Source organism: Centroberyx gerrardi, chromosome 18 (genome assembly GCF_048128805.1).
Source record: "Centroberyx gerrardi isolate f3 chromosome 18, fCenGer3.hap1.cur.20231027, whole genome shotgun sequence".
In the NCBI taxonomy this organism is placed as follows: Eukaryota; Metazoa; Chordata; class Actinopteri; order Beryciformes; family Berycidae; genus Centroberyx; species Centroberyx gerrardi.
In genome coordinates, this window is record NC_136014.1 from 22,458,246 (window position 1) to 22,470,622 (window position 12,377).

Below are 12,377 nucleotides of genomic sequence, written 5' to 3' on the forward strand. Positions count from 1 at the left end.
TTAAAAATGACTTTAAATGACTTAAAAATGACTGAAAATGACTTGAGTTGCACAGCGTGTGTATAAACACACCCCAGATTGACTCGTACTCGGATACTGCATCTTTGTGTATAGAGATTGTTTTTCTGTGACCAATCATAGCTGCTGATTCCCTCCAGCTGATCTGGCTGGCCTCCCAGCCAAAAAGAAAGCTTTGTGACAGTAAATGGATCGGCACTGACTTCACTACACAGAGTATAGCGCATATGGATAAGACTTTTATAAGCACACTTGGGGAAAAGACACTCAAAAGTCTGTGTGTGTGTGTGTGTGTGTGTGTGAGTGAGTGTGTGTGCACTGTGCCAGGTGAGTGGAAGAACTGCTACATTGAGTGGCACTTGGATGGATAAATGACTGTAAATACACCACAAGGGTATTCGGAAACGTTATGGACAAAAACGCCCAGGGCCAAAACGGCTTTGTATCGCCCAGGGGACAAATGAGTTATCCCTGCAGCTGGGAACGATGTCCCAAAGAGCTGGAGAGACTCCAACATCAGAAGAAAAGTTTGTTTAGAACTTAATTGTGTGTGTTTAGAATAAAATGCCAAAAACAAATATACGTTCAATGTGTTTTCTCTTCATTATTGTCTGACTGTGTTGGCGGTAACGTGTTACAACGCAATGCGTTACTGTAATCACATTACTTTTCTCTTTAATGGAGTAAAAGTAAGGCATTACTGTTCCAGTTTGAGTAATCACATTACAGCTACTGATCTAACAGATAGGTTGTTACTTGCGTTACATTGTTTAATATATATTAATATCTATTTAAAAATTCCCCTCGTCTTATTCTGCCTTCAATCATGTCGGAGATTAGGAGTAGAGCGCATGAATGAGCCAACAAAGTGGAGAATGTGACTCGGAAAGTCTGAATTTAATGCTGTATGCTCCATCTTTGCTTAAAACCTTCAAAGAAAGATTTTGTGTCTGTCATTATTTAGATACTTCTGCTGCTAATGTGACTTAGGTCGACAATATTTACTGGACCAATGAACACAAGTAAGCCTAGCACAATCTTTTTAGGGTGTAAGCAATGTAACGAGTTGTGTAACTCATTACTTTTCTCAGGGAGAGATAAGTAAAGTAATTCATTACTATTATAGAAAAGTAACAAATAATGTGTAATCTATTACTTTTTTCCAGTAACGACCCCAACACTGCTGTCTAAATGTTTATTTCTGAGTGCAGAAGATGGAGTTTTAGTGACCATTCAGCTGAGAGTGTGCTGAGAAAAACAGAGGTGCGTTTCATATCTACCACAAAAAATGGTTTAACCATGAGGTGAAATGTAAAGGTAGTTAAAAAGCAGACATAATTTTCAAAGACCCATTGGATCCCACTTCACTTGCACTGTCAGAGGAAACAGCAATGAGCTGCCCATCATCTGCTATAGAGGAGCCCAGTGGACTTTTGCCACGCGCTGCAGGATGCTCTGCATGGTTAGGCAGATTCTTCTCCAAACGCCCGTATCACTGTGTTTCCCAACAAAGCCTCACAGGCGTCATTCAGGTATGAACTGACATGCTGAAGGAGATGTCATTCCAGAGCAGAGACACTGCCAATCATCACCAGATGTGTCTAAACAAAAGGAAATATGGAGGAAGCACATTTGAAATTAAAGTGATTACCGTACGATTCTTTTGTTGATTTTTTTTGCTTATTGCTGTGGTGTTTCTGCACTGCATTTCTCAGAGATCACCTGTCAATCAAACAGTGTGGGCGGGACTGTGACGTCTTTTTTCCTTGGATTTTCTGTTGATGAAGTTTGAGTTTCTGTAGGTGGCGCTCTGTTCTTCGTCTGTTCAGCCATGGCGGCTATCGCTGCTCATGCTAACTACCCAGTTCTTCTTCTGTTTATTCCAAACAAACTGCCAGAAATGCATCACTTCATGTGCCCTAAAGGTATTTTTTCCAGAGAAAGACCTCCCTGACATTGGCTGTTTAGAACAGCAAATGTAGCGCATATAAAAGTATTCATGAAGTGGGTATAGGTCGAATCACTGTTGTGTTATATAAGTCGGTGATTAGCAAAACAGAAATGACTTTAACAGTGTGAATCCTTTTTGTCTTACATTACTCTTGAAAAGGAAAAAAAAAAAATGACACACACTCCATACAACAAAGCAGTGAAATCCATTCAAGGCCCTGGAGAAAGCAAATGCGTCAAAATGCTGATTCTCTATTAATAATGCATCCAAATATAGATATACCTATGTTTTTCTTGTTCTTGGGATGCCACTCAACTGGAAATGAAATATTTATTCATCCTGGCTGTTTGTGCAGCTACCGAGGGACACAGACTTGCCCACTGTATGACGCCAAACAGACACTATATATTGTATCTATCTGACCCTACTTTGGCATGTAAAAAAGTACATTTGTGTTTCTGAAAAAAGTATAACTGATATTTTATTTTTCAGTGGAATAAGTCCACATGTATTTCTTTTCTCAGACGATAGGTTGTATTTTCTATAACCACAGAATGTATTAGCTTCGCGGGACCTTAGCATATGAGACCTAATTTAGCAGTAGAGGGTAATAAATCACAGACTTTGCTTCTAACCTCCCCATGGTCTGGTCCGCAGTTAGTTAAGACACGAGGTGTAGCGCTCTCTTCGCTGGAGCCGGGAGAAATCTCTTATGAAAAAAGCATCTATCTAGGTGACAATAAAGGGGCGGATTATCACCTCAAATCTGAGTCCATACTGTCCACCCATTTGTTACAGTATGAAGAGGTGAATCCATCTAAAGAATCCCTTTTTCTCGTCTTTACAGAAAGGCTCCACTGATGATAATACACTTGTTTAACAGACAGCTAGAGCGGTGGTGGAGGGTTCGCTGTGCAGCTCAGAGAGTTCAATAAGATACATTTGAAGAAACATTACTCTAACATTGTCTAAAATGCACACTTAACCGCAGCTTTTGGTGCAAATGACCCATCGTGCTCCTTAAAGCATTCCTGTTGCCCCTCAGTATACAGCCCTCATAATATTCCTACTCTGGGGTTAGAAGGGAACACATTAAATCGCACCAAATCCCACACAGCCAGACCTTATTCCAGGCGAGCGAGGTCTCGAGTCACGGAAGAAACAAAGCTCGGCCCTATTATTAATGGACTCGGCCCGTCTCGGACACATTTGCCATTTCTGTAATGTCAGAGAGCAGTGAAGGAGGACGCAATAAAACACGGAGCCTGGAAGCTCCACTTATTACAATTAATAATTCATATGGCTGCATTAACTAGGCAAAATCCACAATTTCACATGGCAGGCGCGGAGTGTGCGTAGGGGCGCCACCGTCGGAGCGGGGGGGAGATGGAATCGAAAAGCCTTGTTACACAGAATGAAGACTGCAGCGAGTACATGGCCCATGAATAATAGATAGGATGTGTTGCTGTTGAATGATAACGTCCCGTCCCCCCCCCCCCCCCCTCTCTCTCTCTGTCGTTTTGTGCGTGCGCCCGCCGAACGCAGCGCTCGCTAAACACGGCTAAGCTATGTATCGGCTGTGTTTAATCTCCGAAAATATCACTTCAAATAAACAAGTTGGAGACAGACGCCTCGCACTGCAAAAAATGTCCGTCTTAACATGCCATTTAATTTTGTATTGAATACTAAAATCTCATTTCTGTTAAAATAAGTGAATAACTCTGCAAATGCGGTAACATAATGTCTCCGAAACAATTCAACTTTCCAAAGCAAATCAAAGTTGTCGCAATAATTTCTTCGAATCAAATGACATTATGGGGTTATCTGCCTCGTATTTTAAGATTTTGTCATTTGTTTCTACAAAAAAACCTGAAACAATCAAGCAGTATTTCTTTCAAATCAAATGACATTACCCTGAAACAAATGGAGTGATCTGCCTGAATTTAAGGCAGTTTTGTCATTGGTTTCTAGAAAAAACAAGTTGAATTGTATTGAACACACATTGCTTTTAAGAAAAATAACCTTTTAAGACTTAACACAAGATGAAATGACTTGTTAAAGTGGATATTTCTGCAGTGCGTATTGTACACAGAGCGCTGTGCTTCAGGAGTTCTGCTCCAGCAGTGGGAGGCCGGTGACACTAGTAGCCCACGATGACAGATTACAGTGAACCCACTCCACCCGCCGTACAGCAGATGATCCCAGGAATAGAAGTACAGAGACTTAGGGAATGTGCCATATTTTGCAGTGCAAGGCGAGCAGCGCAAAGTTATTTTCTCTTTGGCTCTGGGAATGTGTGGTTACGGGGATTACGCTAAGCACAATACATCAGAAACTTACTCAGGAAGACATTCTAACACATAAAAACATTTACTGTTGTTGTCCACCGGTTGTTTAGCGCAGGTTAACTTAGCAATAACCTTCACAAAACATTACCTACAGCAAAATATTCGTCATGCAGCCTTGGTGTTGTCCACCTCCACCCTCACCCCTCCAGAAGCATGTTGTCAGCGCGCCACAGCCTGAAATCAGCGCTGCCAAAAATTAACGCCGCCAAAAAAATAATGGGTGAACGCCATAATTCTCATGCCCACCAGGTGTTTTCAGCGTTCACCCTTCACATACAATACAAACACCTGGAGGTGAGGTGAAGATCAGAGTCGCGTTGATGCAATTTCAGTCCCCGCACCTTTTAGTCTCCCCTTCACATGATTGTCTTGTGAGCACATCTTAAGTGATGACAATAACCTTTACAATGCCATTATGCCAGAGCGAGTCCAGGGCTCGTGTGAAGGGCAGTGGTTTATGTATCTGTTTTGTACCCTGTGTGCCCGGCTGGCAGCAGTTTGTCAAGTATACAGGGAAGGTGACTGCAGTTACACCGGCGTGTCGTTTGGCAGCGTGCTGGATGTGTTTCAGCGATGACCCCGCCGTGTTCCTCTCATGACTTACGCATTGCTCCTGTCTTTTAATATCAACTTCAATTATGTCCCCAATACCACCAGGATGTCTGAGTTGCCTAGCAGCGACATGCAACAATATAAGGCCGCATCGCCCGAGGCAATGGCCCTGAATATTGCTTCGGCGCCGCTTTCATCGCCGCGCTTCTGCCATTTACGGTTCACCTGAACGGAACGAAACATGGATACCATTACACTGTGATTATGTGAAGGGGGAAGCGGACTAAATGTTCTTTTTATGGCAGTTTTGATTTCAAATTTTGTTGATAATACAGATATAAAAGAACTGCAAGAAGGCCTACACTGCAAAAAATCTCGTTTAGTCATTTAATCTATTATTGAGTCCTAAAAATCGTAATTTTCTTAAAACAAGTGAAAAAATCTGTCAGTGGGGTGAGATCATTTCAACTTGTTTCAAGAATTTTGTAGAATCAAGTGTCATTTTCTTGATAGTAGTGCAGTAATTTGTTGTATTATAGAAAATTCCTGAAACAAGTGAAACTGCACTATAAGGTTTTAAGAAAAAGAGACTAAATGACTTGTTGGGATGGATTTTTTTTGCAGTGTTTTTGTTTCTTATGATGTTGAACTTTGGTTTTACCTTGGGCTGTGTAGCTTCCTGGACATGATAAAACCCCAAAATCGGCGATTCTCTGTTATCTCCGTAGAGACGATTGGAGAATTGCATTTTTTTCTCTCTCCATTCACTGCCATTGTGTGGTGAAACAGGTCTCAAAATCACATTTCAAGCACATAAACAAACGCAAACAAAGCCGATTCTGACAATATACCAAGTGAATCGCTTTCTTTATGTTTTTAAATTTCAGTTTGAACACTAAAATTCCTCTGACCAGATTTCGGTGTTACATTGCGATTCACTTAAAAAAAATTCTAAATTCTTAACAAGCGCTCAATATGTTCTGACAAATGACATAATTACCAATCCGAAAAACAGCAGGCTACTTCGGAAAAGGCCAGCCTAGTCAGAGAAGGAAGAAAAAGTGACTGGATTTGCTCATTATCACTGGCTGATCATGTGTTGTTCACAGTGAAGTGTCTTGGGACCGGCGGGTAGTACGGCCGGCTCACCTCCACTGTGGACTCGTCAAGGTAATTACTCCACATTCCCATTCACTCCCCACCGGCACGCCGGCAACCACAGTGCCCTGCTGAGGCACTGGCCGCACTGTTACAGTAGTCATTTGCACTACATCAAGCGTTTACATCGGGGCCAAAGTACTCCACTACAGGGAACGCACTAAGCCTCCATGCATTAAAACTAACAAGGCCAGAACACACACTAAAGCCCTGAGAATAAAAAAAAACACACCGAACGCGGGAGATTCGGTTTGACAAGAAAAAAATAGACTTAACCTACATTCGGACAAATTCCCGCAAAATAACTCTCCGGCTCTCCAACCTTTAACCAGCCGGCCGTTATACATGGTGAAATACATTTAATTACTGGAGTCCTCTGTTGGGGCTGTTCTCATTGCACTGCGCTGGGAGCAGCTATTGATTTCAGGTTGTCTTCTGCCTCATTAGACCGTGGCAGAGCTCTGCCCTGCAAGCTAAAAGGGAACAGCGTCGATCCATAAATAAGCCGACTACACAATATCTTCTATTGTGTTGGGATGAAATATCTCGGCGCCCGAAGGTGTGGGAGCGGTAAGTGTGCAGCCTTTGATAGTTACTCAGGAACATTTAAGCCACAACGGGGCGGCCACCTTTGACGCCCCGGGGCTGACGGAGCGCTGCGGGTCTGAGGTTTGGCATTTGCATTGAATTAAGAGCTAATTGTGTCATTATAGTTATTACCACTTGCTCATTGCCAGTGCCCGACATGAGAACAGAGGCATGAGCGAGGACGGCAAGAAGTCACAGTCACAACCAGGATCAACGTGAGGACGGGCCTCTATTGATCTGCGTTTAACGCCGAGGCTGCTGGGAGAAAGACACCAAGCTCACCACACTGACCAAGAGGCTTCATCACTTAAAGCAATATTCCACTTAGTTTTAACATGGGGGTTATTCGGCACTTGACCGCCATGAAAACCAGAATATAATCTAATCACTAAAATCGGATGCAGCTGGACGAGTTTGTAGCGTTCGGATTTTTACTTCCCATTCATTTGAATGAGGCCACGAAAATAGACTGAAAACTTACATTTAACGTGTTAGTGAACAAAATCAACAACAGATCCCACTACTGTGATTTTCAACTGACTGTGGGTCCAACGTTTTAGAACATAATTTCGCCCGAATAGCATTTTTATTGATAGAAGGGAACATAGTGGATGGAGACCATTTAGGAGAGATAGTTCCTGTTTAGGAGACCGGATCTACTTCTATTTTTAAATACAAATTTTAGTGTAAACCAAGAATAGAAATGCAAAATGACGACGGACCCAGCACTGCTTTGTTGTCTTAAAAGCGGGATCTGTTGTTGAATCTGTTCACAAACGTGTTTAAATGTCAGTTTTCAGACTATTTTCGTGGCCTCATTCAAATGAATGGGAAGTAAAAATCAGAACGCTACAAACTCGTCCAGCTGCATCCGATCTTGGTGATTAGTTTATATTCTGGTTTTCATGGTGGTCAAGTGTCAAACAACCCCCATGTTAAACCTAAGTGGAATATTGCTTTAAATGGAAATACACTCACTAACACAGCTGAAGGAAATGTAAAGGGGTAATTTATGTCTATTTCTCTGTTGGTACCATCAGCCACAACTCCATAACTCTCTTCATACGAAATGAACAAAAAAACAACACATAAAACCCCATTATGAAATACTTGAGTGTGTATCCATTTTTCATGTGTGTATCGCTTTGCTGATGGCAGCTTTGTGTCTCTTTAGAAAATCTTCCCCGCTACTTCTTTAGTCATTGTGCAGAGCCTCCTGAGTAAAACTGAAATAAATCCCTATGATCTTAAAAGGAAATGAGTCAAATTGATGGGTAGGCCTCCGATGCCTGTACTTTATGACGGATGACAAGAGAAGGAAGGAGGGAGGGAGAGAGGGAGACGGGGTGTTGATGATTTCTGTGTCAGAGCCGCAAAATTTTTTTTTTAAATTTAAATTCCAGCCCCTTCAGAAACCAACTAAATCCAGGCTGACGGGTGATAATTTAAACACGCTTGAACAGTTGGTTTCAGCGCTGTGCCCTACGTCTCAGCCTATGTATGTCTCTCTCTCTGTGTGTGTGTGTGTGTGTGTGTGTGTGTGTGTGTTATCTCCCGTTAGTCTGCATGCGCACATATGATGGAGCTTGTCATACTACGTTTGACTTCATGCATATGCAGGTGAGCGCGCCTCAGAAGCCGGGAGCCGGTTAGCGTCTCCAGCTGTCTCCTCCCAGCAGGCTGAGCAAACCTCCGCTGGGAGATCTCTCTCCTCCCGCTCCTCCCCCGTTCAAGTGTCTCGCTTCCTCTGAACTTTTGTTCAAAGTTACCCCGGCTTCCAACCCGGTCTCACGGCAGTTCGTGAAATAGTCACGAAATTTAATCTATTGATTCGTGTACATGGACACGATTTTCCCATTTTTTTCCTGACACTCAGAACGACTTTCAAACTAATGTATTTCAGTTGGAAGTATCTTTCGTGCCTGCACAAGTTGTTTTATTTGCCTAAACTTACGTTTTCAAATTTGTGGTGGAGGAACGTAATTCAGGTCGTGGTGGAGGCACGGTATTTAGGTTGTGTTCATTTCACGAAAAAAAGGTTGTTTTTAAGTCGTTCTGAGTGTCATGAAAAAAAATGGCAAAATTGTGTCCATGTACACGAATCAATAGATTAAATTTTCGTGACTATTTCACGAACTGCCGTGAGACCGTGTTGCGACTTCAAACTTTCAAGGAGCTGAGGAGGGCGTCTTGCTGCGCGAAAATATGCAGGAATCATGAAGGAAATGAATTTGATATAAATGAATTATGTGTAGAAGGCGTTACGCTGCAAAAAAAAAAAAAATGTCTATCTTACAAGTCATTTAGTCTCATATTCAGCCTTCAAATCTTATTTTTCTCAAACCAAGACAAAAATTCTGCCAATGAGGTGAGATAACTCCACTTCCATTGCATTTGTTGCATTGTTTCCAATGCAGTTTCACTTCTTTTAGGAATTTTCACTACATTACGTCATTAGCAGACGCTTTTGTCCCGTTTGTTTTCTAGAAATGAGTCAATATCTTGAAACAAGTCAGAAAAAGATCAGATCACTGTGCTACTATCAAGAAAATGACACTTGATTCTACAAAATTCTTGAAACAAATTGATTTGCATTGGAAAAGGGTGAAATTATCTAACAACTGGCAGATTTTTTCACTTATTTGAAGAACATTCTGATTTGAGCACTCAATAATAGACTAAATGACCTGTTAAGAGATTTTTAGCAGTCTGTTGTTGGTGTAAAGCAAGTGAGTGTCAATCAAGATTGTTGCAAAGGTTAAAAAAACAGCAACTTAATAATCAAATGCTCAAAACGCCAAAAATGACAGTTTTGTGGCGCCCTGTGGCTGATATGTTGGAATTTTATTGTGTAATAAAATCTGTTAAATTGCTTTTCCCCACATTATATCCTCCTGCTCATGAATGCAACCATGCAAAATGACCTGTTAAGATGCAGTGCTTATCAAAGACCCACATTTACTTGTGAGTTATACTATGGTAAATCCATATGTGTGATTCATGATTATATTTTTTCCAGGAAATAATGCATACAACATCAAAAAATGTCCTTAAAAATGAGTAATCAACTAAAAAAATTAAGCTAAAAGATGACTAATGTAAAACCAGCTAAAAAGGCTCAACCTCACAGACAACCTTTGACTGTTAGAGGGTCAACAAAGTTTTAATACGAGAGTTAGGCGTTGCCCTCAATTTGATTTATGGTTTTTGGTGTATATTTGTGTTGTTTACACATGCCAGCAGTCTTAATTTGGTGATATTTCAGAGCGGAACTGTCACTTCATTTCAGAATAAGCCTATAAAGCAGCGAAGGTGCTGACACATGAGAAGAGATATGAGAGGTAGGATTAATCATGTGCCACAGAAATTGTATAAGCAGGGACGTTGCTCAGCTAAGCTGGGGGAGGGAGAGAGAGAGACAGAGAGAGAGAGAGAGAGCTGCAACATGGGCACATTGATGGATGAGTGTGGTGTGGATTTACTGCTCACCCTCCCCCTCTCCCCCCCCAAAAAAGCAGAGGCTGGTACCACAATAACAACGTGTGCCAAGCGAGGCAGCAGCAGGTCTCATCAGCCATCTAAGCTGAACTGTTGACAGGTAAACAGGAAGAAGTCAAACACCAAGGTCAGGTAGAGGAAGTAAATAATCACCTACTGTAGGCCAGAGCCGATAGTTGGATCAATATATTGGTTTGCTGATGTCGTCCACCTCTGACATGATGGAGCTTCCTCCCTGACCACAGCTGCTTCAAACACAGCCTGTAAAACCTGCAATCAAATCTTATTTTCTTTGCATTTTTTCTTTTAGCCAATAATGTTTTTTGTAAATAAATTCTTCTTTTAAAGGCCTCATCTATCCCAGAGTTTCCCCATACCATTGAATAGACGAGGTGGGTCTCCCTGCCTTAAAGATCTGCTAACCCTAAAAGAATTTCATTAGTATTGGTTTCAATGGAGAGTTTTAGTGTCCCATGATGGTCTAAATGCTTTTTCAGAGGCTTTTCAACCGTGACAAGAACAACAATTCTGGGGGAAACACTGAATACTTGTAATTTTTTGGGCATAAAAATGGTTAAATTTAAAATATTGGCTATTGGCAGCTTCAAAACAAAAATATCAGTATTGGTATCAAAAACCCATATCGGTCGAACCCTAGTGATACTTCAGTTCAGTATTAACTATGATGTTTGGGACAAAACTGGAAAGGAATATCAGCCTTTTTAAACAATCACATTTTAGATCTATGCTAGAAAATAAAGGATTTCTGTGGTGAAGAATGCCTAGAGCAGAAACTGAAAGCGAAACCTCTTCTCATTTTGATTTACAAGCCATCACACCACCACGGTAATGTCTCTGAACAAAACCGCAGACTGATTTTTTAGCTCCCAGCCCGGGGAAAAAGGCTCATCCACTTCTAGTTTGCATGACAAATGAATGCAATGCCTGGCATCCAGTCGGGAGGCAGCGTGCTTAGTTAAAATGTCCCCGCAGATGAGAATAAAACACGACTCATCAGTGTAAAATTGCTCCTCTCCTCAGTTAATTAAAATCAGCCCGCCAAGTGTGTGCGGATGCTCTGGAAAGAAAGGATTTTTTAGATTTGAAAGTCAGTCAAGCGTTACGTAAACAAAGTGACCACTGTGCAACTGTGCATTCACTCCACATGAATCATATTGTCCTCGGATAGCAATCACAGAGCAGCCAAAGGGTGAAAGCTGAAACTGTACAATACCTGCACTGCTGAGTGATGCTGCCAGGGTTAGAGGTCAGTTCCCACAGGGGCTGCCCATGCTAAAAATGTCCTAAAAATGCCCTAATCGTACTGTAAACACTGTGCACTTGGGGAAAAAGCATCCAGCAAAATGACGTGTGCTATAAATGTACATAAACTGCAAAAAAAACATCCATCTTAACAAGTCACATTTAGTCTCACATTCAACCTTCAAATCTTATTTTTCTTAAAACACGAGAACAATTCTGCCAATGAGGTGAGATAACTCCATTTGTTTCCAATGCAGTTTCACTTCTTTCAGGAATTGTCTAGTGTCAGTATCTTGAAACAAGTCAGAAAAGGGCAGATCACTGCTCTACTAACAAGAAAATGACACTTGATTCTACAAAATTCTTGAAACAAGTTGATTTGCATCAGAAACAAGTGAAATTATCTCACCGCATTGGCAGTTTTCTTCACTTGTTTTAAGAAAAATGTGATTTTAGGATTCAGTAATAGACTAATTTACTGGTTAAGATGGAGATTTATAGTAAGGCCTGGTAAAGGTGCAACATGATGAAAAATTTTAGCGTCTGTGCTTTTCGGGTCCATTCATTACTAGCCAAAATGGAAGACTTTTAATTCCAGCCTCTGGGGAAAAATAAATAAATAAATAACTGAAAAAATAAATAATCCACAGGCATTTCTTTCTGTATTCCGTATTGATTCTCCACTTTAAGTCATGCTATAAGTTATTCCATGTGAGCTTATTCAGTGAGACAATACCCAATCATGAGAATGTTATAACATCAATTGTGAAGGTGGGGCACATAGCAATCAATAAGAATCATACGGTGCTTTAGTTCATTTCCTCCGGCCTCACAGGAGGTTCAGAAGGTAGAAGGTAGAGATGTTGTGACTACAGCAGTCTGGGCCGACACCCCCCCCCCCCCCCCCCCCCCCGGAGGTCAAGGGGTCAAGGGGTCAAATCCCACGGGCTGAGGTGCCCAAAAGGAAACGCACAGTCCTTTAATCACTTAAAAGAGCGAGT